The sequence below is a fragment of the Argiope bruennichi genome, chromosome 6 (genome assembly GCF_947563725.1).
Source record: "Argiope bruennichi chromosome 6, qqArgBrue1.1, whole genome shotgun sequence".
Taxonomy (NCBI): Eukaryota; Metazoa; Arthropoda; class Arachnida; order Araneae; family Araneidae; genus Argiope; species Argiope bruennichi.
The window spans coordinates 113,712,024-113,735,924 of NC_079156.1; the positions used below are offsets into that span (position 1 = coordinate 113,712,024).

The window sequence follows — 23,901 nt, forward strand, 5'->3', positions numbered from 1 at the left end:
GTGTTTTAGACAAGTTTTTGTGAACCGATTGAAACCGAAACTTGACACAAAACTGCAGTAATCACAAAATCTCATACCACATTTAATACATTTAAGTCATGGCGTTTTTTAATTATAGCTTTTACATGTTCTTGAAAGGACAGACTGACAGACGGTCAATTCCTTGTTAGATTTGAATCAAAACTTGATAGGTGTCTATACTATAGATGTTAAATCAGTGTACCAAATTTTATTCGCTCTAGCTCTCTTAGTTTTGTAATTATCGTGTTAACTTATAATTGGACAGACGGACTATTTCTGATCAGATTTTACTCAAAATTTGATAGAAATGTGCAAATTTGGTGTAAAGACTATATACTGAATTACAACCGACTAACTCAAAGTATTTTTGAGTTATCTCTGTCATTGACAGACATTTTTCAAAAATGTGTTTTTCGGACACAGGGAGAGAGCGTGGAGATTTGTCAAAATCTTAAATTTTTTGGCGATTAATATACTTTCACTATACTACGTATACCAGAAAGTAAAAATCATCTGTTGTCTTAATCATGCGTAATTTGTTAGATACAGTTACCGAATTAGCGAAAAAAAAAAATCGCAACACCACGATTCGAAAGAGAGATGATCATATCTTGTTGTTAGAACTCTACATATAAAAAGAGTAGTGACAATCAATTTCACTGGATACAAAAAAAAAAAAAGAAAATCTCTACAGTCAATTGCAATTGCAATTGACTTTTCGACTAATTATTAAAATCCGGTCTATTATCTTTACATTTGCAAGTTATTAATAAAATGGCCATGTACCAGTCATCGTTTCTTTATAAACCAGGAAAATCTTATGTTCTGCCAAAAATCCATAAATAATGAAGTCAATTCATGCCGGCAGATTTTTGACATCTAATTAAGCAAAAGCTTGTTAAGTTAGTAACTCTTGTCATATTAAGATCTTTTGCAGAATACGAGATCGGAAAGATCAAAATTCATTTGGCGCATTGTCTTATATCCCATAAACGAACAAATGAGAGTTGTCGCTTCAAAACATTCCCGCATAATTTCTGAAAAAATGTTAGCCCAAAGAACGCTTTGCATAGCCCAGACATACAATAGTTACGAAATATTAACTTTTGGTGTGAAGTTAGCATTTGTACTGAATCTATCGTGCCAATCTTGGCGAAATTCTGGACGATTATTAATCCATAACATGAATAGTATACGAAAATCGAATTTGTGTTTCAGATGCGGTTTCACCAACGTCTGAAACAAAAATTTTATCGCGTTAGCATGTTTCTGAAAGTACAGACAGACGGGTCAATTACTAGTTGGATTGAACTCAAAACTTGGTCACCATCTAAACTATAGCTGTTAAATTTGTGCATCGAATTTTATTCATCTAGCTCACTTCGTTTTGAAGTTGCTAACTTAAATTTGAACAGCGGGACAGACAGACTTCCTCAGAGTGGATTTTACACAAAATTTGACAGAAATCTACAAATTTATTGTTAAGGCCGTATTCCAAATTCTATCCATATAGCTTAAAGCGTTTATGAGTTATGTTTGTCACAGACGGACAGAGAGACGGACATTTTCCAGAAATGTGTTTATTGAACTCAGGCAGATTTAAAATGTGAAGATTCGTCAAAATCTCGTGTTTGAATATTGAATAAATTTAAAGTTCGAAAGTTTTAAAGTTCGAATTTTCAATAAAATCAATCTCTATTTTATCAGATAATGCACCATCAATAAAAAAATAAGATGTCTTTCTTAGTAACTTACAATAAATGGCTCTGTTGTGCGACTAACACATATTATAGTGACAGATTAATGAAGTATAAGTTTTAAAAGAAAAAGAAAAATTCGCTGCGTTATGACTTGTTAACCTAACCTACCTAACTATACCATTAGATGAAACTTGGCACAATATTTATCTCAAACTCAAATAAACAAACAAAACCTGTCACCGACTTCCGGGGGTATTAAATGAAGATGCGACTTCCATTTAAATTAAAAGGCCAGATATCACACTATCAAATGAAGCATCGGCCCGGCGGCAGTACATCGCCAAGATTAAAAGCTGCATTATTAAGTCCCATTAGCCGCGTTGACCCACTGTCCCGGAGCCTCTGTCGCATATCCATATTCATTTGGGAGATGTGAGGCATTGTGTCCCATTAGCGGAAATTGGACAATTGAACGTGCCTGTCGGCGCGGATGGACACTAATCGAATAATAAATGGAACAAATGTCGGCAAACAGCTCAAAGGGCAGCACAATCCCTGGGAAAGACTTGGATTCGACTTGGGTTTGGTGTCATTAGCTGTGAGGCACATGGCTCAGAGCTTTCCATCAGAATAAATATATGGTAAACTTTTAAAGGGCACTATAAGGGAATCAAGTAAAGTAGGTGTTTTTTCATTTATTTGTAATGAAACAGCAGTTGATATTACTTAATGGCAATAATAAAGAAAAAAAAAGGGGGGGAATATGCGCAAGGAAACATATGCTGTTAAATATACGTTGTTTTTACAGCAGACACTACCGCAAGTGGTCGCCAATAAGAACAAATTTAACACGTCTTTTATTTTTTTTTAATTACAACAAATCTCTCGATTGCCGGCGTCCTGGCATAGCGGTAGCGTGTCTTCCCCGTAAACTGGGCGTCCTGGGTTCGGGCATGGTTGTTCTATTTGTGAGATGTGTGAATGTGCCCTTCTGTAAAAATGGGTTGTGCAAGCGAATGAGGAATGCGTGAGTAGCTAAGGCGTACTCTTGACCCTAGTTGGCGCTACTAAACAAACAAAACAAAAAAAAAAACGCTTCCCCCACCGGCTTAAAATCGCTGTCTTCGGAACAGCGGGTTTGTCCATGGCAAGTGCCATAAAAAACAATAACAACTTTTTTTACCACAGAACTAAGCCGTATAAACTGCTATGTTCATTAGCTATCCAAAATTTTGTATAAGAAAACAACGGCTAACAAAAGTTCAAAGAATCTTCAAACTATTGGTAGATGACCAGAAATACTTTCTCTATAAATGAAGAAATATATGAGAAAGTTGGAAAAAAAATCAAATTTAATAAATCTGGTGATCAAGATTATTAAGCAAAAGTATTAAATTTGATCTATCGAGCGGTTTGCAAAAGTAGCAATCAGATACAATACCGTCTAATACTATTGCTCAAACATGACATTTTCAATCACATAACAAAAATTTCTTACTTAATAGCAATTGAACCCTATTTGCGAGGTTGAAGGCTTCAGTGCACTCCGTATACATCTGCTGTACTGATTTTCAGAGTACAGGGCTCTCGATACGACAAAATATTTCCCCATACAACTGTTGACAATAACTAGACAAAATAATTAAAAACTGGGTTTCTTTCCAGTTTAAATACCCACCATGATTTCAAAAACCAGATAACTAGTTAAAGTCACTATTTTGTCCCATAAATAGATTGATAACAGAATACCAATTAAAAAAAAAAAATTCGACATGAATATTCAAGAAAGAAAAGTACAAATTATGCAAATGTTCTACAACAATGTTAAGGAGACAGTTCCATGGACTATTTTCCGTGGGCACCTGAACGGCCTAATTTTGTTCCTGCAATTAATTTTGTAAAAAGCCGCCGAAACAATGACTTAACAAATGGCAGCATCATTCTTGGACAAAGCTGAACATTTCTGCACTTACGCCATTCTTGGAATAAAGTCATGCTCTTATCGACACAATTATAAGATTTAAGTGCTAAATATGCAAGAGTGACCTGGGTATGAAAAATACAGGAGGGTATAAACGGACATTGTTAGAAAGGATTTTCCCTATTGTAAAAGATAAATTAGCTGGTTGCACTTGAATTTATCACCTTCCAATATAAAGGAATAAATATATATTCCACAGTAACGGCAACCAAGCTTTTTTTTTCCCCTGCATAATCCGAAAATTTGAATTCTAGAATCTAGGAAATGTACAGTATACTCACTTTATTCAGTAATAGGATTTGCATTTTTTTCTTCCCTTGTTCAAATTTCGAAATCTAAATTCCAAAAAACTCCAGATGTCTATTTATACTTATATTATTACCATTTATTTATTTATTTAAAATCTAAACTCCAAACGTATTTGCTTTATACAGCATATTAAGTGAAATAATGAAATGCAACCAGCTGTATCTATGGCACAAGGTCCAAGTCACAAAAAGGAGAAAAGCAATTATCTCCATATTGTTTCCTGCCATATTGAGGCAGCGGTAGCGATAATTTCCTTCAATTTTTATTGTTTCATTTTCCCTACATTTTCCATTGTTTACCCAGATAACGTTACGAAAAATTTCATATCTTTGGCAAACTTTTTCTTAAAAGCTGTAAGAATTCTTGTCTTTCCTCCCTCCAAATAGAATATGGCGACCTAATCTGACACTTTCATTCGAAAAACGGGACAGTTGAACACATCAAATATACATGGATCAACTATCTTAACAAATACTTCCCAATTTTGATATTGTCTCCATAATTTAGACGGGAAAATGACCGGGAAATTGTTTAATTTCGTTATATTAACATTCCGTTTTAAAGCAACACTTGGTGTATTTTGGGACGTACCTCATAAGTTTGAACCGTGGTCAAATGACACCTCTCCAAACATCCATACCACACCAGCGATAGGACGTTTGGCTCCGACGGATTTAACGCGCACCAGACCCGCTTAAACGATGTTTCTTCGTTGGAATCGGGTCTCGAACCTGAAATCCCTCCATTTCCGAAACCGAGACCTTACCAACAGACCATCGCGGACCCCGGAAAATTAGATATCTGAAGTCGGGCAGAGACGTATTATTTATATTTGAATTTATATACATTTTGATAACAATAAACTACATAATTTTTGCTTATAAAATAATAATTTAGGCAGTAAAGCGTAGAAATATTTTTATTTCAAAATTTTGCTAAGTCTGATCATATGACAGAAATATGAAAAAGAAAGGCATCCTCATGCGAAGGAAAATAAGATTACGTTGCCATAGCAACAAAAGCTTAAGTCCAAATGACGTCACTAACTCCCAGCATAAACGCACTTCATTCCATCCCCTTACCACATAAGAGTTCACCTAGGCTTTTATATCCGCAACTGTCACATTAGGTTCGTCTGCGACTTCATCCGCCGTGACCCCCTACGTACCCTCACGAGATTCGGAAACACGACCCCCCCAACGAAAAGAATAACACTAACAAAAAAAATAAGTAAAAATATTCTACTTGGCCCCCTGAACGAGAATTCGCATGACCCCGACAACCCCAAACAGGTTATCCAGGCAAGCGTTGAAGGCGAGTGGGGAGAGAATGATAGAGAACCCCCTGGCGAATGTTGGGGGGTGAGGTAGGGAAAGTACCACTACAAAAATAATGAAAACAAAAGGAAGGGTCCTGCTGAGCTGTAAACAGCGAACAATGCAATTAGGCTTCGCAGAATGGCGTGCGAAAACGGATGTGAACCGCATCCTTGATCAACTAGGTGCAAAGGCGTAATGAACAGTGATTCATTATCGGCACCGAAGGGATATGGAAAACAGGCTTGCACTAACAATAAGCGAGGTGAACACAATACACTGTTACGGGCTATGCAACGTGTTTATTCTTCTCTTCGTTGACTACAGAGGCAATGCAATTAAAAATTCTTAAAAGCAATTTTTTTTTATAGATAAAACCGTCAAAAGTAATTTATGTCTCACTAAATTCACGTTTGACTAGAGGTGTTTCACATCACATGATCAATGTCTGTGGACCAACTGTTTAGAAGAGAAGAATGGTAGATTTATATATCAAGCCTTTCCAACAGTTGCATAGAAAAGGTAAGTGTCGTTCGTGACATAATACGTTTTCTGGTCCTCATCAAAGGGTCAAGCAATTGTAAATGAGATTTGAGGCATGAAATGATTGTCCCCTTAAAAAATTTGGCTATTGATATAAGCTAGTGGCATTAACAAACATGCATTTAATCTCCATAGTGCACCCAAAGATTGGTTGATCAAATCACCTCGTTCTATATCGATACGCCATTGCTTTTCAAACTTTTACTTTGCCATGGTCACAATTTACAGCAGACTTAGGGGCATGAGGAAATGCCCCTTAATTTTCTCACCATCAGAATAAATAACAGGACAAGTTATTACCTGGCGAGGCGACAGCGTGTTATGTTCTGATAACTGTGATGACTCATCATAAAACGTACTCTCTGACATTGTAGATGCGTTAGGATGGGTTTAAATTCGCCAAAATAGGGTGAGAGGAAAGAAGAAAGGAGGAAATGTTTACATGTAAGAATAAAGTAAATTCCAGAAATGACGAACATCTTTCTTTGTATCACCCCTTAGTGAGATCGAACCGTCGAAAAGTTGTCGTCTCAACATACTGAAATGAACAGTACACCAATCTCTAAATATTCAATGGATAATAAAAGGGCGATGCGCATACAGTACACTCCCGATTATCCGCGGAATTGGGTGGCGCGGTCGCCGCGGATAACAAAAATCGCGGATAATCCGAAAAAAGCTAAAAACGTGTATAGCAAAAAAGAAAACAGTCATTCCAACTTTGAAAAATCGTTTTATGTACAATAAAACGTAAAATAAACAGAAGGAAATGTTTAACTAACGCTTAATATTTTAGTATATCACTCTAAACGAACCTAAAATGCATTTTGTTAATGAAAACAGAAAAGTGCTTTGTATTTACGACAGGCGTCAAAGAAACACAGAAAAATTAATACATATGTACTGTTTTAATACTGTAATGCATTATGTAATTTTGAAAAAATCAGTCAAAAAAAAAAAAAAAAAACTTTGTGCGGCAGGCGCGGATAATCCGCACCGCGGATAATCGGTAGTCTACTGTATAACTAAATCTCCTATCAGCTGGCCTCGGTTACACTATCGAGATGCAGCATCAAAGAATATATATTTGAATGGTTTTCCTATAGCATCAAAGAAAAAATTCTAATGCCTAATTTAAAAAAAAATTATTTGTTGATCGATTCACATTTTGCAAAACCCAACTACTCACACTTTGCAAGAAGTGAAACCACAGATTCATAAAATGATAATTTCGTATTCTTATTGTACCCAATGATACAGAGGAAAGCAGTACTCACGGATATTTCAAAAGTATCAAAGCCCACTTGAGTTGCATACGGTCTACTCAATTAAACTTGTATACTTTCATTTCCAAAGTAGGTAAAACTAGTCAAATTGTAACATTCGGACTTGTGGTAAATATTATAGTAGCGATGGAGATGAAGCGAAGAAATTTAGACGCCTCGTTCGTCATGAAAACTAAACATCAGTTCGACCATGTCACTTTTTTAAATTCCAAGTACGAGAAAGTGACGCAATTAATGCTATGCCTTGGTCATCAGTTTACCTTTGTTAAGCCACTGATAGTAAAAGACGACATATAATTGATTTATGATACTACTGCACCCTTGGCGCTTAATTAGGTCGCCAGGAATATCGATTGTGCTTAATTTCAATTGAATATTTAATTCATACTTCCCTTATCAAATTATCCTACAACTGTTCTGCCCCATTATGTAATCATGCTTAATAGTCACATGATATAATTGACTGCGAAAACTAATATCTAATTACCCGGTGTCACCACCAACTTCACTTTCCGATTCCTCAAATAAAATTGTATGCAATTAATTCCAAAATTTTTAAAAATGCGGTATATTTTATGTCCCAACAATGTAATAGCTAGATTAAAATATATTGTAAAAAACTGAATCACACAATTCCAACCGTAATATTTAGGTTTATCGAATCAATTTTTCAATGTGCACAATATTTCAGAGAGATTTGTTTAAAGATACTGAAAAAACAATGATGAAAATGAAATAAAAAAGAAGAAAACAAAATCCAGTATAATATTAACAACTGATGTGGAAAAAAAAGTAAAATTTTTGTTGTAGTAAAAGAGAACCACGTGGTTTAAAATTTGCGCAAACAATGAAAATGGCTTAGATTTCAAAGCAACAATAAAAAAGTACTCCAGCATATAGCATAAAAATATTTTTTTAATTAAAATTACGGTAAAATATTGAATACTATTAAAATGGCGTCCGTTTAGTTATATTAATGTTCCGTTTTAAAGCAATACTAGGGCTATTTTGGGACGGACCACATAATTTTGAACAGCGGTCAGATGACGAGGATACCCGCGCTGGCTCCTCTCCTAACTTCAGCAGCAAACCAACGAGATTAAAATGGCGTCAATTAAAAGATAATAACCTAAATTATAAAATAATGAAAAATTACTTTTTAGCGTTCTAATATTTTCGAAATCAAATACCAAATGATCAATTTTTGATTAATTATAATTCAAACTAAAATTACATAAAAATTGCTCCGTTATTTTCACCTCCAAAGTATATATGTAAGAACTTTGGCAACGATAGGTCAAACGATCTGGTTTGAAGAACGCCAACAAACAGACGTATTCGCTTTTATTATTAGCAGAGATGCCTTTTAAAACCCATTCCAAGATCCACTCAGACGAGGTAATAACGTGATATTTCCCTTCAGACAGTTAAAGGACCAGACAGCGCCACTGCAAATCTCACAGGGCATTCCTCTCCGTGAAGACCAACATCTCAATTAAGCCGTTTGTTTGGTTAGGTGTCAGCGAGTGGATACAACTGCTGGTAAGACAACTGCGAGCCCACAACAGAAGATACGGGAGACTGATTGCGTGACACGGTTTTTGAAACGACCGGAGCACATAAGGTCGTGCAAATAGGATGAGGACTGTTTGGGAGAGTCAGAATCTTAAAAAAAAAAAAAAGACGTTTGAAATTTCAAAATGAGTCTCGTGAAAGCACTTAAAACTGGTTTGATTTTGAAAAACCGGGCAAATTTGTTTCGTTTAAGTATTATAATCTAAACTGTCTACAGAGGAATCGGACTAATTTGAATTTTTTCTCCAATCCCTAAAGCCTCTCAATCCTATTACATTAAATATCGAAAATAATAATGATTTATTTTCTTTCATTTAAAATCAAAACTAAAAAGTGCCTTCATTAAATAAATACATCCATATCTTAAATTCATATGTTTTTTTTTTGTTTTGTTTTTTTTACTTGACAATGCATTCAATAAAAAGAGCAATTTAAAAACTTCTCAACTGTGAAAATAAGATGCGAAATGTATTATTTATTCTGAGATTTCATTAAACAATTCTTGTTTCCAAAACGTTGTATTTCACTTATTATAATTACTTATTTTAAAAAAAATGTTATTTTTTTAAATAAATGCCGAAATAATACTAATTTGTTTTCTTTAATTCCAAAATCAAAACAAAAAATTGTTTTTATTAATTATATATATCAATACCTAGGATTCACCGGGTTTCTTTTATTTTACCTGATAACGCAATCAATAAAAAGAGCAATTAAAAAACTTTTCAACATTTGAAAAAAAAAAAAAAACTGTGAACATGTATGAAACGTATTATTTATTTTGAAATTTCAATAAGTAATTTATTTTTCAAAATGTTGTGTTTTATTTATTATAATTGTTTTTTAAAAATTCTATTTTTAAGAATAAATGATTTTTTCTGCTTATAATTATTAGCCCTTTATTTATCGAAAATTACTGTTTCTTAATTCAATTATTGTTATTTATACAGATATTTTTTTATTTTACCTGGCAATGCATTCAAATATATATATATATATATATATATATATATATATATATATATATATATATATATATATATATATTAAAAAAGTTTACAATTTAAAAAAAAATTGTGAACACATGAGATATATATTATTTATTTTAAAGTTCCATTAAACAATTCTTGTTTCCAAAATGTTGCATTCTATTTATTATAATTACTTGTTTTTTAAAAATTTATTATTATTTTAAATAATTTTTTGAATTATAATTACAATCATTTTATTTATTAAAATTACTATTTCTTAATTTAATTATTACTACTTTTAAGATATTTTTACCTTAACATGCGAGAATTGTTGCTTTAAAACTTTCTCGCATATTCTTCATTGAATGACCCCCTCATAAAAATAACAGAAGGTATTTAGGTAAGGCAGCGAATATCTTACCTGGCATCGGTGAATAATTGTTGATTTGTTTTGGCGTAATGGCACAAGGGTCAGTTTGGCCATATTGCGCCAAATTATATTAATTGTAAAAAAATATAAATATCTGGTGTGAATCAATAATTTTTGTAGAATCTATCGTGCAATTTTTGTGAGGATTAATTCCTGACATGCAGTTAATACACAAGTATCCAAAAATCAAATATGTCTTTGGATTCTTGTTTTTTTTTTTTTTTTTTTTTTCCCCACGATCAACTGAAATCAAATTGAACACAGAACTACAGTTGCAATCACAAGATCACATAACAATTTAATTTATTTAAATCTCTGCGTTTACATGCTTGAAAGACCAAAAAAAAAAAAAAAAAAACCATCACCAAACTTTCAACCCTTTGTGAGATTTCATTCAACATTTTATGAGAATACACATTTTAGATACTAAACTGCATACCAAATTTTATATATCTAGCTATTTATGTATTGTAGATGCAAAATTCACATGTAGTTGACATAAAAATCAGTACCAGATGAAACCTTGTAGGAGGCTTTTAAGCAAAGTGAGTTTAAAGTCATTATTTTTAATTCATTAACTTTTATACGCAGGGGGGAGGGGAATTATTGATTTTAACTCTACATAAAATGTTTGTAAGTAACAAATATTATTACTAATTGAAACTGTAAAATGTTTAATTGAGGATCACCTTTAAAGATAACTCGATTCAGTCACTCGCGTTTTAAATATATAAATATAAAATTAATTTAAATAAAAACAGATTTTCAAAAATTACAAACCAACCTTTTTTAACATTATCTAAATATTCTAAAATCAAATCACACAGATCTGTAAATGAATTCGAAAACATAAAAGATAAAAAAAAAAATCTTAAGCCATGTTTTCTGAAATTTAAACAATTTTTGATTTTAATTTGAAGAAATTCTGAGTATACGACACTTGTAAATCAAATGAAAGCAAAAAATTAGATTACTCAGAAAATACCCCCTAGAAAACTCCAGAGCTATCTGAATCCTCTCCCTAAACTATAGGGCACTTGGACCATTACTTATTTTATATATTTCATTCGTCACTGAAAATATAATATATAATAAGCCACAACAGGTACTCTCGAATCCCACTTGATTCAAAGCATTTAATAAAACTGAAAGAATATCTCCCCCTCCCTTCCCAGGTACCAAGAAGTTTAAAACGGTAAACGATAAAGTCCAACAAAATTCCAGTTCTAGATCTTAATTTGAAGAAATTCGAGCATACAACCCTTCTAATTCAAAAGAAAGCAAAAAATTAGATTACCCATAAAATATTCCCTAAAAAATCCAGAGATATTTGAATCCTCTTCTGAAACTATAGGGCACTTGGACAGTTACTCAATTACCTCAATTTACCTATTTGATTTGTTACTGAAAACACTCCTATGTAATAAGCCATCACGGGTTTTCTCAAATCATACTTAATTCAAAGGAGAATAATAATGGAAAAGAGCACACCCCACAACAACACCAAGAAGTTTAAAATGGTAAACGACACTTGAAAGGTCCAGCAATCATCATCACTACAGAAACCACATTGCAGTAATAAAATTTGTTGCAATATCTACTATTTCTCAAGCTTGCAAAGTTGAATCTGAGAGAGAGAAAAAAACAATCTTTAAGAAAATCGTAGAAAGAAAAAAAAGCAGGAGAGATGAAAAGAAAAAGTTCAAGGAAAACCCCAAGTTGGACAACTAAGCGAGGCACCCACTTCCGTGACAAATGCAGTTTGTTACCTCCACTAGATACTTTTTTTTCTTCTTTTTTTGCTGGTGTTATTTATGACGTGCCAAGCAAAAGACACGACAATTCCCAGACGACATCCCCACACGACAGACGGCACGGTTTCCCAGTGAACCACGCAGGGTTGCTTTCGCCGATGCCACGCACAGAAAGTAAGTTAGGTCCGGTATATCATTAACAGGAAATAAGGAGGAGGCACGTTCGAAATTAAAACCCACGAGCCATGTAGGGTCATTAATTGTCCACCCTTATCATGAAGGGCGATTTTTCAAAAATTCAAAGACTCGGTGAATAGTCATGATTCCTCGGACAAAATAAATAATATGTATGTATGAGTGTGAGTCATTGATGACGTCTATGCTTCAACTGGTCTTGTGAATCAACACCTGGATTCAGAACAGTCGCAGATCTATAGCAAGTGATACTTAGCAATATGGAGAAAACTGCACGATCCATCTTCAAAACAGTTCTGCACGTGACGTTAAAGTAATTAGTCAAACAAAGCTGATATATTCGAATAGGTATTATGATGCACCATTAGCTGGTTTTCAATAGAATAGAACTAACTGTACAGTTGAAAAAGAAAGATATGTAATTTATAGGAATCTTTTTAATTTTTTGTATAGTATTTAACAAAGTACTGTAATCAACAAAGCACCTGATCTCGATACAGTAGACTCCCGATTATCCGCGGGCGGGTTATCCGCGGAGCGGATTATCCGCGCCTACCGCACTAAGTTTTTTTTTTTTTTTTGCTTCCAAGCAAAGAGAAAATGCTTCCAAAGCAAGAAGCAAACACAAATGACTGATTTCTTCAAAAAGGTGTAGTTTTACAGTTATGCTTTTGTAATTACATTATACATTACAGTATTAAAACCGTACATATGTATTAATTTTTCTGTGTATCCTTGACGCCTCTCGTAAGTACAAAGCACTTTTCTGTTTCCATTAACAAAATGCATTTTAGGATAGTTTTGAGTGATATACTAAAATATTAAACGTTAGTTAAACATTTTCTGCTGTTTATTTTACGTTTTATTGTACATAAAATGATTTTTCAAAGTTGGAATGACTGTTTTCTCTTTTGGTATATCCGTTTTTAGCTTTTTTCGGATTATCCGCGATTTTTGTTATCCGCGGCGACCGCGCCACCCAATTCCGCGGATAATCGGGAGTGTACTGTATTTTGAAGAGTCTTCCAAGTTCCAAAAGAATGGAACAGTCTTCCAAGTTCCAACAATGGAACTCTTCCAAACAGAATGGAGTTTGATATGTAACTTTTACACACACACACACACATCTATATATATATATACAAGAATACATATTTCCGTATGACAGATTTTGATAATGTGAGACAGTAAACACACATCTGTTCTGGAGCCCCACCTTCTATCATAAATTTAAAAAAATCTGTTATAAATTAACACTTTGATGAACAATTTTTAGAACTCCTTTAGAATCTCAGGAGTCGAACCTCAACCATTCATACTGTAGTATCCGTGATTATTGGTGAAAGAATTGTGGGGGATTGATATGAGCGAGGATGAAACCTGGGACCTTGCGGTTCGCAGTCCAGTAACATGACCACGATACAAAAGCAATTGCTCGGGTAGCGTAGCTGTTAACTGGCTTATAAGCTTCCACCACAGACTCTCCCTCCAGTGAGTCGGAGGTCAGACGAACGATATGGCTGTCGAGTGGTGATATATTAGCTGTTGATTCTAATGTGCCTGTACCCATTTGAGTAGCGCCAAGCGTTATGGCGAGCGTGTGTGGGTGAGTGGTTGCTGAGTCAAGTGAGTCTGACGACTTTGGTTTGCTGTGGGTAGATGGCGCCACAACAGCTGTACGAAGGTTGAAGGTTCATCGTCCGAGGTTACCAATGTGGCGGATTGATATGAGCGAGGATAGAACCCGGGACCTCGTGGTTCGCAGTCCAGTAACATAACCACGATACAAAAGCAACTGCTCGGGTAGCGTAGCTGTTAACTGCCTTATAAGCTTTCACCACAGAATCTTAACACCTCTACGAAAACCACATGATACTGGAGAAGAGTCAAAATTTTTGAACGAAATATGGGTACAAGAAGAATGTCTGTCTCTCTATCCATATGCAGATAAGCAGGGAAGTAAAACCAAAAGTTATACCACCAACGCTGTACATCTGAACTAAGTTTAGAATCAAACTCATCAATGGATTGATAAGTCTATTGACTGATTATCAGTCCATCTATTTGTGTGTATGTTTACAATGAAACTCAAACACGATGTAAGTTAGATAAACGAAACATGATATATTGATCTTTGCGTTTCAATTGCGTTCAATCTAAATTCGTTTTCAATTTAGAACCGAATCAGAAAAAGGGAAGAGGTCCTAAATGTATACTCGAATTCATTATGCACTAGAAATTCGTTTCTAATTTTGGAGAAAATCAGAAAAAAGGAAAAGACACAACATGAAAACTTGAATTCATTATACATGGGAGATTCACTTCTAATTTTGCAAGCAATCGGAAATAGAGCTAAAAATGCATACTCGAATTCATTATGCACTGCAGATTCGTTTCTAATTTTCCAGGAATCAGAAAAGTGAAAGAGGACTCAAATGCATATTCGAATTTATTACACACAATATATCTGTTTCTAATTTTGGAGACAATCGGAAAAAAAACCCAAAATGCATGGTCGAATTTATTAGTATGGAGCATCATAAGTTAACTGAAATATACTCTTTATATTAGAACTGTTTGATTCAATTTCTCAAGTTTGTTCCTTAATAAATAGAACTGATAAAAAATCCTAATTCAAACATTAACAGGAAAACAAACTAAAATTTCCGGAAATTGAAAAAAAAAAAAATGAAGCTGTTTTATCCTAGTTTACGACTCCGGAAGTTTATCAACATTGTAGCTCTCCCTCTGGCTTTAACTATCTCCCAAGGGACTTACTTATACCAAAAACAAGTGAAAATGTCCCTACATCCCTTCGACAGTGCAGCGCAAGAGCTAAAAGAGAGCAAGCAGACCTGCACTGCACATCTGGTTTTCGTCAGACGTCAATATGAAAAATAGAATGGGACAAATAATTGACAGAAATAAATGAGCAGACATTATGGAGATAAAATCCTATCTCCCGGCCAGGGGAGGTCTACTGGATTTAGTGACTTTAACAACATGTAATTGCTTAAATGAAAATATTTAAGTCGAGGCCTTTAAATATAATTAAGAAGTAGAAGAAATTGACATAAGAATTAAAATTAGAGCAAATAAGATTACAAGACGCCTAAAATACAGGAATTAATATATTAATCAACAAGGAATTATAGATAATTTAATGATATTAACTAAGAGCAGTTTTCAATTTCTTAATACTTCATATGGTAACTATAGTAACGAGTATACCAAAGCCTTTTTATTAAGTAGATTATAAGTACATCATTTTCATTAGTACGTCGTTCCTGATAGGATGCAATTTTATATTGGTTCTGATAAATTTCTATTCGTTTCAAGGTCAAGATCATCATTTATAAAGTCACAGATAATCCATAGTGCGTTATTGACAACAAATCGATCCTTTTTATGATTTATTATTAATTAATTTTACTTAAAAAGTGATTCAGTTAATAACTGAACTAAAATTTCATGACAATTAAAAATTAACAGCATTCTTTTTTTTCTTTAATTTAGATGGATTATTACAAAAAAAGATAGTCATTTTAATTTTTCTTTTTATTATAATAACTTAGAATTACATGTTATTGTCATATATTCTCTGATAAAAATTCAAGAAAGAAGAAATTATATATACAAGAAGCAGAATTAGTATTGCTGTAACAGGATTATTGAATGCTGCAACTATTATTAATTATTGTGCAGTTATTTTAAAATTTAAATTTTTAAAATTTATTAATACTCTTTGGCATTATAAATATAAAGTACTAGATTGACTATGAAAATCTTTATTTTTAATTGACCAATAGCATTATATTACACAACAAAAACAAGTAGGTTATAGCGATTTTAATCAAAATTCAATACTATAAGGTTTTGGATAAATTCGTTGAAAGACATACTAAGAAGGTTTTTACTGTAGCATGCATTTTTTAAAGCTATTTTGACTAAATTAAACAAGAAAGTAAAATATTATAATTAAGTGCTTCATTGCCTAACCATAAAGACTAAACACTTACCCATAGAATAGGTAATAGAAGACCTGTGTAACAAAGGGTGCTGTAATACTTTCAACGGTTCCAAAATCATATTCTAGAAATGATTCCCCTGATTTACGTACGTAAACGATGAAGTACAATGAACTACAAGAAAGGACATTTAATTTTCAGCCACAATCAGAATGGCGACGGCAGCACTTCACATAATATACCATTTCCTTTAGTCTTATAATACCAAACGTAGCTGTAGTTATAAGCGCCAAAAATAATAAAATATAAATCATTGTTTTTTTGTTTTTTTTATTTGTGCCACTAGTTGTTAGTTCCAGAAATATATATTAAACTTTTGGTAATGTACAATATAACTCAGAATTAAATAAATGCCATTTACATCACAATTTTAAGACAAACAATATGTGTATGTGTGGGTGCACACCTATCATTAGACACAATTAAGAAAGCCATAAAAAAAAAAAAAACTGAAAAATGAATCAATTTGATTATATTTACTATATATATATATATATATATATATATATATATAATATTAAACGTTAACTGAATATATATATATATATATATATATATATAACCAATCTAAAGTAAGAAAAAGTTTAAAAACGAAACTAAAGTGAAAACGAAACAAAACAGTTTCGAAATCGCAACTAAAATTTATTACCAAAAAAAACCAAAACTAAGACTTGCTCTCTTAACTATCCTTATTTATTCCCAACAGTTAAATTTCATAAAAATCCATTAAAATTCAGATTCGTAACCTGTAGCACTGGTAGTTATAATTACTATACGGGTAAACATTTCTTTAAATACTTAAAAATTATCCTGGACAAAATAAAAAATGAAGACAACTTTATTATTTCTAGTAACAAAGAAGTATTGGATTTTCTTAAAGATAACAACATTAATAAACTTAATACTTTTGATTTCGAAAATTTATACACTAATCTACCTCATGAAAAATTAATAAAGGTCTGCACTTTTATATATGACGAATATTTAAATGAAAATATCATTCCTAAAAATAACTGGCTTGAGTTATGTAATTTTAATATTACTGAAAATTACGTGTTTAATGGTATTAATTTTTATAAACAAGTCAAGGGCATTTCAATGGGGACAGCTTTCTCAAGTGCTTTAGCTAATATTTTCCTGCATTACTATGAGAAAAAAATAATTAAATATAATTTAATAAACGGGTGGAGATATATTGATGACCTACTTTTGATTAACTTCGACAATACTAATATTATTACTAATTGCTATCCAAAAGATTTAATTTTAAAAGATACAAATAAAAATCAACTTGAGGCTACCTTTCTGGATTTAAAAATCGAAACTGCTAATGATAAAACAATAGTTGGTATATACGATAAAAGGGATGATTTCAACTTTAAAATAACAAAACTATGTAACTACCATTCCAATCTAAACTCTAAAATTTTCAAAAATCTAATTTTCTCACAAGTTAACAGGATCAAAAGGGTTTGCAATAATAAAAATTCTTATATTGAAGCATCAAATATCCTCCTTAAAAATTTAATTAAAAATGATTTTCCTAGAAATTACTGTAATGTCAATTTTTTAATTAAACAAGGTATGGTTTGGGATTAATCCTTTGGCTTAAATAAAAATAGAACTTTACTTGCATATTAAATCACTCAATAGATGGCGCTGGGTGCCTACCTCTGTTTACATAATTTACCGTTAACTTTTTTAAAAACAGGAAATCACAATCGATTGTTTAAAGTTTCCTTGACTGTTGGATGGTATGTTCTGGCCTTTTCGTTTTTAATTTTAATTTTAATTTTAATGCTGTTTTTGTTTTTATTGTTATTGTTTTTATTGTATTTTTACTTTGTGGTTATTTTTTTCTAATTTGTTATTTTGTATTTCCTTTCTGTTAAAATGGTATATCTCTTGAGCATAATTTCAGGGGATTTTCGGGTCACGAGGAATCATTATTAGACTTATGTCTGTATGTCCTCACAGAAAAAATCCCTTTATTTGAATCCCTGCCTGAGGGTGACCCTTGAAAAAGTCTTCAGGCCGGATTCTTTTTTTTAATATTTTTTTAATAATTTTTTTGGTTTAATTTTTATTTGATTTTTGTTTTTCCTATTAACTTGATTCTAATACTTTTGTATATATATATATATATATATATATATATATATATATATATATATATATATATATATATATATATATATATATATATATATATATATATATATATATATATATATATATATACAGTTAACGTTTAATATTATATATTTAGTTTGAATATAAATATATTGATGCTTTTAAATCTAATTTAAATCTTAATTAATTTCTTAATTTTTATTTTAGTCCATATTAACTTTATTCTAAAATATTTCCTTATTTCCTGATCCAATTCCTTTTTTTTTATTTATTTAATTAATTCTAACACGCGCTCTAGAAAAGTGATGAATTTTGCATTTCCTACACTCAGAGAGAACGGATAAAAATCCCTAATGCTTACGACATTCTTTTAAAAATACCTAACCTAATCCCCTTGCCTAAATCGACACGTGGCAAAGAAATCCCTAATAGTACTTCATAGTAAAATCACTGAAAGGAAAAATTTTAAGGCACTTTGCTCATATATAGCGATGAGAACCGACGTCTGTTTATCATCGCCTCTCCCCTGTACACATTATGATGGAAGTTAAATTTCAAAAGTTTCTTCTGTTTGGCCACGTATCTGCAAAATTATGTTTACATATATATGTGCTATGATCAGAAACTGGAAATATGCTTGTCTAAGAGGGAAAATATCTGTCCAACTTATTGTCACAAAGATTGAATATGAGATTCTAGGTTCTCTCAAAAAAATTTTGATCCAGAAATGAGTTTTGATCTTCTTTTTACTATTTTGGAGTTCATGTAAGAAGAAAATCAAGAAAATTTAATTGAGAAATAACAAAATCCAATAATATCCAAATCCTTTTCGTCTGGGATGTGGTACACGCAGTCCTATAAAGCCACGTTCCCACGGCATGTAGCCTTTACGGTTATGGTCGTAAATTGACTATGGTCACTGACTGGTACTACCATCAAGCGATGATAGACTGGCAACATGTATAACGGAACATAATGAGATTAGTTTTGAAGGGCATATAATAAATAATGTCTTACGATATCCAGCGACCTGTCTTTATAAAAATTGTTTGAAAAGTCAGTCAATACATAAACCAGTTTGAAGTAGAATAAAGGGACTATTTTGATTATCAAGATTGAAAGAAAATTATCACATCGCCGAAAACAAGATCTAGGAACATTTTCTGTCCCAATCTACTTTAATAATAATAATAATAATAATAATAATAAATAGGTAAATAATTAAACTAACAAAAAAGACGTATAAACCATAAAATTCTGAGAACTACTAACTCCTATGGACCATCTTTATGTGTATTTGCATATTTGCAGGATATGTAACACCTTGCAATCCATCTGATAAATAATTAACCCTTTTGAGTTGCGACTTATTTCATCTCTAAATTGAATGGCACATCTATTTTCAGATATCTGCAGCTATGAGATCATTAAAATCATGAGAAATATTAAACTAATCATAGGTATAACTGTTGATATACATTGGCGTAACGAGAAGTAGACAAAGGAGGTACAAATACCTCGGATATTATTCTAGTGGCATGAATATAATTATTTTTGAATATATTTTATGTAATGGAAGGCTGTAGTCGATATCGATAATGGGAAAATAATCATTATGTTTGACTGCCATTCACATTCGTTATGTTAATGCAAATATAAATGTCATAAAAAGTGCAATTCAATGCTTGAATTAGGTACATTGTATCATGATACTCTCCGCTTCAGTAATGTGTCATCATATAATGTATCTTACTGATTCAATTGAGAATCTACAAAATACTTGAGGTATATGTGGGTTATCAATAATTCTTCTATCCTATGTCACGATCTTTAAACTTATTAACTTCAATTGATACGTTTGAGAAATGATAATCCGATCCCAATACGACCTGATGATTTAAGTGTTAAATCTACCGAAATTGTCGGCAGAATATATCCAACTTTTACAGAATTTTCAACACACATTCATTACCCCCCAAAGCAGCTGGAAAGTATGTCCTTCAATTTCCTTTTATTTCAGGGAATAAAGTAGATTCATAAAGTATGAGAAGATTATTTTTCATTTTTAAGTAGATTAAGTTCACAGAAGGCCGAAAGACACCCTCAAAATAGCCAATCTCAGGAGAAAACGAGCAGGAATTTTGAGTTATTAATGTGTTAAGGCCTGAAACTTTGAAGTGGTTAAATATTTGCACCTATTCATATCCCCAGCTTACACGGATTGGCTCCTCACAAAATGCATTATAAAGTTACCTCGCAACCTTCACCTAAGATAGCACCATAACTCTTGCGATTAAAACCCAAAAAGACCCTCCAAACATTGACACCCATAAATCGGGATAATCCGCCAAATACGGAACACTTCTTGCCCGACTGTCGTTTCCACACCCCGAGGCCCCTCAGCTCTAGAAAAGGGGAGGGATGTGTTTTCTCTCTTCATCTTCAGGGGCGAAAATGGGGACTAGGCCACTATTTTCAACTTATCGCAGCTGCGGATCGCTTCAAAGTGACAAAACTCCGGTAGCAGCAGCAGCAAAGCAACCTGGTAACGAACGAAATGCCACAGTCACGGTTATAGAGGGATTATTAAAAAAATGCCCAAGTCTGGCCCTACCTCGATGATAAGCACCGTCGGCGAGTGAAAGCGATTACAAAGAAAGGGAATCCAGTCACCCACCCTGTAATAATTGCCTGTGCGGTATACTGTATTAAGGAAAGACGAATGAAGGTTGTTCATATGATTATCTAAATTAACCCGGGAAGATCCTTGTCGCTGGGTAGTATTCCTTAAGGCATTCGATTTCTTAGGAATATACTGGGCGTATACTGAACTTCCATTGTAGTCGGAGTTGGTGTCACCGGTTATTAGTAGGTGTTAACTTAAATTAGTTCCTAAGAAAATATCATAATTTAATTTCCGTCAAAATGCCGAAGTGATATTACTTACGGTTTAGGACCAAATAACTGGGTTTAAAAATATACGTGGCAATCAAGATTTCAATTAACGCCTTAATAGAGAAATGCAGTGCATCTAGATGAATTAGAATTTTGCAAATGCCACTCTCAATTTCTCACATTAAGTCCAATAAAATAATGTTGATTAGATTTCAATTAAGACTTTGACATAGAAATATGATGCATCTGGATCTGGATTCCACCATGAATTTCGTACATTATTAAGCAGACAATTGGTATGATTTCAATTTACGCCTTCATATAAAAATATATTGTAGCTGGATAGAATAGTCCCTATTTATCTGTATATACAGCCTCATTATTAAGTCAAAAAGATCGGCAGGAACAAAAGGGATGAATAATATGATTTCATCTATTTAATATGAAGCTATATGATAACTATGCTAAAATGTTAATAATACTCTAGAAACATTAGGTAATTCTCCAAGAAATATTTGAATTTTGAAACACAAAAGAAATGGTTGTCATGAAAATCCAGTATATCCGCTCCGCCTTTTAATTCATAAACACATTTGGTAATAATCTTAAAAAACCAGCGGAGATGTCCGTGGCAAAACGCAAGAAAACTATCCTTCGATGCAGGTTTGGTTTGGTTATATTAACGTCCCGTTTGAAGCAATACTTGGGCTATTTTGGGACGGACCTCGTAATTTGGAACCGCGGTCAGATGACGAGGACGACATCAGAGCTGGCACCCCCCTCTCCACACCACACCACACCAGCGGGAGGACGTTTGGTCATGACGGATTTAACGTGCAACAGACCCCCTTACACGACGGTTCTTCGGTGGGATCGGGTCACGAACCTGAAACCCTCCGGTTCCAAAGCCGAGACCTTACCACCAGGCCACCGCGGCCCCGCCCTTGCAAGGAGCAGGCCAGCTGTTTCACTATCGTAAAAAACTGATGGCTATCAAAACTAGCGGGTGTGATCTCCGCGAAACATTTTCGTATATTCTATAATAAAGGTATCGTCCTTGAGAACTTGCATAGCACTGGTGTACGAAATATTAAACTTAGGTGTGAAATATTAACCTTGGCATGTTTAGTGAGTTTATCGTGTGACTCTTGGCGATAAATCCCTTACATGTGGTTAATAGTATCTGAAAATAGAATTTGTATTTCAGGTGCATTTTTCCCAACCGATTGAAACAAAATATGATACGAAAATACACTTAAAGTCACAAAATGCCATACCAAATTTGATATATTTAATCACTGGGCTTATGAGTTATCGGGTTTCCATATTTCTGAAAGTACAGACGGACAGAAGTTAACTTATTGGAATTGGCTCAAAATGTGATGGATATCTCTATACTGCAGATGTTAAATCTGTGTACAGAATTTGGCCTATCTAGCGTTTGTAATTATTATATTAACTTATATTCCAATAGCAGGACAGACAGATTTCTTCAGAACGAGTTTTGCACAAAATTTGTTAGAAATCTACTAATTTAGTGTAAAAATCAATATGTCAATTTTCATTCGCCCAGATCAAAGCTTTTTTTAGTTATCTTTGTCGCCGATAGACAGATGGATCTATCACTATATTCCAATAGCAGGACAGACAGATTTCTTCAGAACGAATTTTGCACAAAATTTGTTAGAAATCTACAAATTTAGTGTAAAAATCATATGTCAATTTTCATTCTCCCAGATCAAAGCTTCTTCTCGCCGATAGACAGATGGACAGACAAACATTTCCCAAAAATATTTTTTACCTATCTAGCGTTTCGTAATTATTATATTAACTTATATCCCAATAGCAGGACAGACAGATTTCTTCAGAACGAGTTTTGCACAAAATTTGATAGAAATCTACAAATTTAGTGTAAAAATTATATGCCAATTTTCATCCGCCCAGATCAAAGCTTTTTTTAGTTATCTTTGTCGCTGATAGACAGATGGAGAGACAAACATTTCCCAAAAATATATTTTTTCCGAACTCAGCAGATCGGCCAAAACTCGAATTCGTATTTTTTGACAATTACAATGGCTAGGCTATATACTATGAATACGAGAAAGTAAAAATTATCAAATATTTGTTTTTGACGGAAACCAATGCATCTACACCTCGACCCAAACGAATGGATTCCCAATGACCCCAAGAATCTCCGAAAGCCTTGCCTTTAATTCTAAAGAATCTGCTTCAAAACAAGGGCAACGTGCTTTATTCTTTCAATTAACGTGTATAAGATCTTGGCCCTCTTTGAAAAGAGTCAACGGCACTTCTGCCGATGTTCGTTTCCAGAAGAGGGTGAAAAAAGTGTTAAGTGGTCCTCTTCACGAAAAGAACGGGTAGAAGCTATATTCAGCTTTATTCCTATCTTCACTTTAACCGCGCTTCTTCTGTACTCTCTTACCTCTCTGGAGAACAGGGTGCGTCAAAAGAGATTTTAAAATAAACCAAGAATAAATTTATTTTCTAAACCTTTTTTCCTTCTATCATAGTTATTAACTAGAATACATTAGGGAAGAAGACAAGTAAATAAAAATATATAGTAAAAGTATAGTAGACTGTGAACGGAGCTATCTGTGAATATGTTTAGTTTTAAACATGTCTGTCTTGTCTCTGAGAACATATTGCATGGCATTGACGTACAATAATTACGAAATATTAAATTTTTTAGTGAATTTGTTACTTTTACTGAATTTATCTTGCGATCCTAGGCGAGATTTTTTGG

General features: G+C 33.0%; 1 protein-coding gene across 2 annotated transcripts in view; it reads right to left on the minus strand.

Moving 5' to 3' along the window:
- LOC129972132 (protein TANC2-like) overlaps positions 1-23,901 on the minus strand; it is a 133,962-nt gene that overhangs the window by 61,791 nt on the left and 48,270 nt on the right. The gene's annotated exons all lie outside the window — the stretch shown is intronic.